Here is a 6000-nt window from a genome sequence, read left to right as displayed (position 1 = left end):
AAAACATCATCTGCTCACTGCAACAAGATGCAACTGGGACTGTCTTTAAATTAATGCAATTTGTTCCCTTATTCAAACACATAATGGTTTATTCTACTTTATTCCTCTTTTCATTCCTAACACTTTGTGCCCACATAACATTATTGGAAATTTCTGTGCCTAGAATATATACACAGAAGGGGTCAATTCTCAGTCTGTGGGTTTTTCTGTAGCTCATAGGTGCTGTTATTTTTGACCCAATATATATTTTTTAAAAAATACTTTTTATTCTATTTTTTAACTTTATGAATGAAATACACAATACCAACAACCTAATCAATAACTACAATTTCCAAACAATACAGTATTCTTAAGAGGACAGAGCAATGATGGAAAAGAAAAAGAAAACGGAACAAGGAGAGGGAAGAAAAGAAAAGAAAAGAAAAGAAAACATAAAAAAGAAAAAAATAAAGAATTATTTAAATTTTTTTAATTTAAACTCCATTACATAGAAACTTCAAATCCCATTCTGCTTAAAAATTATATCTATAATATTGGCAATATTACAATTCAATACAACATAAATAATCAACCTAACATTTCAATATCATATCATCAGTCTTATAGCAAGGAAGCAGGCCTACAATTGATTTCCAGTGAACATATATTGCCCTTCAGCTAACATATAGTAATAAAGCTTAACAATTTAACCAACCAAAAATCTTACTAACCAGTAATAATAATAATAATAATAATAATAATAATAATAGAGATTTAAAAGTATACATAATAATAACAACAAACCACTAATTACTTTTATAATATTATATAATAAGCTTAAAATCAACCTCACAACAATCACTAATATATTTTGTAGTAGATATCTAAATGCGTGTACACATTATACATTATATCATATCCATTTTAAAAAGAAAGAGTTTTAAAAAATAGAAAAGGAAAAACAGAAAATAAAATATCTCTGACCTAGCCTGTATCTTCCAGACTAAAGATAACAAGTTAGCAAAACATGTTTGTAGATTCCAGTTCATGGTGAAACAGGCATCTCATGCGATTTTCCATTTAGCCATACCTCCGCCATTTCATGATTTAGGAACTTCTTCATCTGGCCTTCAGAAAAGATGCAAAATGCGGCAGCGTATTTTAAATGATATTGTAAATTCATTTGTTTTGCCAATTTTTTTGCCTTAGTAAATTGCCTTCTTTTATCAGCAATTTATTTGATGTAATCCAGAAATAGCATAACTTTATCTTGTTTCCAAAAAAGGTTTCCAGCCTCTCTTGCCAAATGCAGGATACAATTTTTTGTGAGGATTCTTGCAAATTGGGCTATAACCGTATAACCAGTCCCTTTGGCATTTGACACATGGAATGCCTGCTCAATATCAAATGAATAATCAGATGGCTAGGGATGTATGAAAATTCTGTGATGGATCTCGGGGAGGCTGAATGCCAGTGCATTCACCTCCCTGAAATCAGTGGCGGAATAGCCTGCCCCCCGCCCCCCCGGGACGAGACTTACCTTGGGCGGATCTTCCTGGTGGTGGCGGCTCCAGCAGTGGTGTGGCGGCGGCGGCCGGTCTTGAGACTGGCCGCCGCTGCCGCCATTTCCAGTTTAAAAAAAAAAAAAGTGATAGGCTACATAAAGATTTACGTAGCCTATCACAGCTAGGTTTAAAAAAAAATGTGATAGGCTATGTAAATCTTTACGTAGCCTATCACGGCTAGGTTTTTTAAAAAAAACCATGATAGGCTACGTAAATGTTTACGTAGCCTATCACAGCTGACTTTAAACAAAACAAAACAAAACACGTGCTTACGCAAATGGTGGCGGCCATGGCTGCCACCATTTGTGTTCCTTATTTTGGCATGTCTTAGTCTACGTAAACATTTATGTAGACTGAGATGGCGAAAATAAGGGGAACACAAATAGCGTAGATGTTACGCTATTTGCCTTCCCCTTATTTTCGCCATCTTAGTCTATGTAAATGTTTACGTAGACTAAGATGTGCCAAAATAAGGAACGCAAATGGTAGTGGCCATGGCCGCCGCCATTTGCGTATGCGCAGTTTTTTGGGGTTTTTTTAGTCAGCCGTGATAGGCTACATAAACATTTACATAGCCTATCATGGCTGACTGCAGGGATGCAAACGGTGGCGGCTACGGCTGCCGCCATTTGCGTCCCTGCTAGCCAGCGGCCGGATGTCCGGCTGCTGGTGGAGCTGGCCGGCGGCTCCGCAGAATTGCTGCAGAGCACAGCCGGCTGGCCAGGATTCTGGGGGGGGAGGAACAGAGCACCTCCCCCCCAGCGAGGATTCCAGGGGGAGGGGTGGAACACCTCCCCCCCAACCATAAACATAATCTGTGAAAGGTAAGTACCTTTCATACATCCTTACAGATGGCACAGGGAGTATCTCATGCAGGAACTTATCTACAAAAGTAGACAGATTTATATCAGTAGGTAAATATTTAATCCTAATAATATATACATTTGCCATGCACGCTGATGCCTCCAGTTGAATAATTCTGACAGAAAAATCATTGAAAAAAGTGGGGATGTCAGAGAAATCCACCCCAAAATTAAATAGGATCAAATTCTGACGCATCCGGTCTGCGGAAACCTCCCCAGAACGGGCCTCCCCAGTCTACTCGGACTGGAGCTCACGCGGACCCTTTTTTTTTTCTCCACCGAAAATTTTACGAAAGTATTTATGAAAGAAACTTCACAAATTGGAATGAAAGAAATAGACAGCGAGAGGGACTTTATGAAAGTATTTAATAAATACGCAGTTTCCTGCGACTACGAGGTTTTCTTTCATTGGGAGGGACAGGGTCATGAAGTGGATGTAGCCTCATCTTTTTTTTAATTGTCTGTGAAGGTGAGGTCAGGTGAGGTCAGGTGAGCGAGATCCCTCCAGGCCACCCCCCCACCCCCCCAGGAAGATAATGTCATTGAGGGGAGGGAACTCACCAACCATTTTTCCCACCTTCACACATAGGATGGTGGTGTGTGAGTGTCCAGCAGCCTCAGTTGCTCCAGTCCAGACTAGAGACCTGAGGCACTGTGGCTGCAGACAGAGTGTCCATGTCCAGCTGCAAAGAGTATGTTTCAGTGTGTCCCCATTCTACAGCATTGCAGTTCAACCTTTATTACAGTGAAGGTATGTTCTTTGATATGTTTACTTTACCTGAATGTGCCCCTATGTTTAGTGATTTTTGGGTGGGGCGGGGTGGGGTGAACTGGGAAGGCATCCTCCAGCAGCCTGTGTTTAGGCCTGCTGAGAAGGACTCCATCCCCCAGCATCCTGTGTGTACTGTAGGCTTGTGTTTCAGGCCGCATGGATGGACTACATTCTCCATCCTGGGCTTTCCAGCCTAATCTGCTGTACAATATGCCCCTATTTAGTTAGCATTGGATGGACGGATGGATGGATGGATTGGGGGGGGAACTACTTTTATACTGCACTACAATCTGTGATTCTAGGCTGTTCACATGATTTCAGCTTTGCCACATTCATTTATATCTCCTTCTGCCCAGAGACATGAACATGGAGAAAAGAGGAACCCGTAGTCAATCCAGCACTCAAAAGAGGCGTGGATGCCCGGCGAGAACATACACCACTGAGGTTGCATTTCAATGGTATTTTAAGAATGAGATGGAAGAGCAGGAAGCCCAAGGTGTGACCAGCAGTGACAGCAGCCCCAGCACTAGTCCACCCCGCAACCGTAAGCAGCACACAACACCAATTACCGCCACAGAAAGTGGCACAGGCACAGCCAGCCACAACTCCAGAGGAAGAGGAAGAAAGTTCATGTGTGGTGAGCAGAAGGGCAGTGTCTCCAAAGTGGATGAAAATGTTCCCAAGGAGACTATAGTGGCAGCATGAAAGTCAAGATGTCTGCATCATTCCAAAGGATGAATCTGGTAAGACTCTGTCATCACAGGTGCTTGTAAATATCTGGATACAAAAAAAAATCTTCGAATATTTGAATAGTCCCTACATTAGCCTTCTGCAACCTGCAGTCTTCCAGATGTTTTGGGCTACAACTTCCAGTAATTTTGACCATTAGTCATGCTGGCTGGGGCTGATGGGAGTTGAAGTCCAAAACCTTTGAAGGGAACCATTTGGGGAAGACTGCCCCACAAGATCTTCTTCTTGAATGCCACAAAACATACATGACTGTTTTACATTCATTCATATTCATTGCTGTGAACATATCTCATATCATTAAAATGTTATATGGTGCTCCAGTACTAAAGAAAACCCCAACTTTTTAAAAGAACTGCAATAATTTCTCAAACGATACACCTTTTTGGTGGGAAAACACTTCAGTGTTTTGTTCTTGCTTTGTTTCCAAAGCCATTCATCATAGTTTGCTGTCTTGTTTGGCCTTGATCTCTTTTAACTAGAGCTGCAATGTGAATTGATTAATCAATTCCATTTCTGAGGACGGTTTTTAAAACAAGTGGGGATATCACAGAATTCCGCCATGGATCTTGGTGAGGCCGAATGCCAGCGCATTCAGCCCCCCGAAATCTGTGGTGGAACAAAGCCCCCCCCGCCCCCCGCCCTGCGAAATGGGCCCGGAATGGAGCACCTACCTGCTGCCGTCCATGCTAACTTGCGAATGGCGGCCACGTCTGCGGCTGCCATTTGCTTCTTCCAAGTAGTCGTGATAGGCTACGTAAATACTTATGTAGCCCATCACAGCAAAACTAAGGGAACCCAAATGATGGCAGCTACGGCGGCCGCCATTTGCGTTCCCTATTTGTTGTTGTTGTTGCTGTTTTAGCCTACGTAAATATCTACGTAGGCTATTATGGCCAAAAAAAAAGGAACGCAAATGCTGTAGCAGCCATTTGCGTTCCTTTATTTATATATTTTTTGCCGTGATAGGCTATGTAAATATTTACGTAGCCTATCATGGCAAAATACAGGGACGCAAATGGCGGCAGGTATGGAAGCTGCCATTTGCGTCCCTGCAGGCTGCCCAGCGGCCAGATGTCTGGCTGCAGGCAGCCACAGCTGGCAGCTCCACGAAATCTCCGTGGAGCAGAGCTGGCTGGAGAGAATTTTGAGGGGAAGGACGGAGCACCTCCCCACCCACCATGAATGTCACCCTTCAAAAAGGTAAGTGACTTTCGTACATCCCTAAAAACAGGGCCTGAATAATCAGGCACTGCTCCCGGGGGACCACAAATGCACTCGGGCAAAAGGCAGTGGGATTTGCCAAGTATGTGCTCAGGACCAGCCCTATCATTAGGTAGCAGTGAGGTGTTGGGGCACAGAACTGTGGGTGCTCCTCAGACTGCCTTGTACCTCCTCAGCCAGCTTACTGTCCTCTGGTGTGGTGGAAGAAGCTCTCCCATTGTCACTGTTCAAGTGAGATTCAGCTATCGCTCTATGTAGGATGGAGGGGTGCCATTTTATCCTTTGCCTCAGGAAGCAAAACGCTTTTGGCCAGCCCTGTATGTGCTGAGTCTCTAGGGATGGCGGAGAATTTCTCCCCGAAACTTCGGGGGGCCGAGCGCCAATGTGTTCGGCCCCCCGAACAAGTTTTGGGGAGAAATTCTCTGCACCCCCCCACCCCCTGCACCCCCCCCCCCGGGACGGGACTTACCTTCGCCGAATGTCCCTCCCAGCGGCAGGTCCAGCTGGTGGTTCGGCGGGTGTTCGTCCGGGGCGGGAGCGGCAGCCAGTCTTTCGACCGGCTGCTGCCGCCGCCATTGCAATAAAAGAAAAAAAAAACGCCCCCGTGATAGGCTACGTGACAATTAACGTAGCCTATCATGGCTAGATTTGCAAAGTCAGCCATGATAGGCTACGTAAATCGTCACGTAGCCTATCACGGGTGACTTAAAAAAAAAAAAAAGCACGTACGGATAATGGTGGCCCCCCTAGGGAGCCGCCATTCCCATTCCTTATTTGGTCACGGTAGTCTACGTAAAGATTTACATAGACTACGGAGAAAATAAGGGCAACGCTATTTGCGTTGCCCTTA

The sequence above is a fragment of the Heloderma suspectum genome, chromosome 1 (assembly GCF_057233095.1).
Source record: "Heloderma suspectum isolate Gila_16-S chromosome 1, 16-S_ref, whole genome shotgun sequence".
NCBI lineage: Eukaryota > Metazoa > Chordata > Lepidosauria > Squamata > Helodermatidae > Heloderma > Heloderma suspectum.
Note: the sequence above shows the minus strand (reverse complement) of the source record.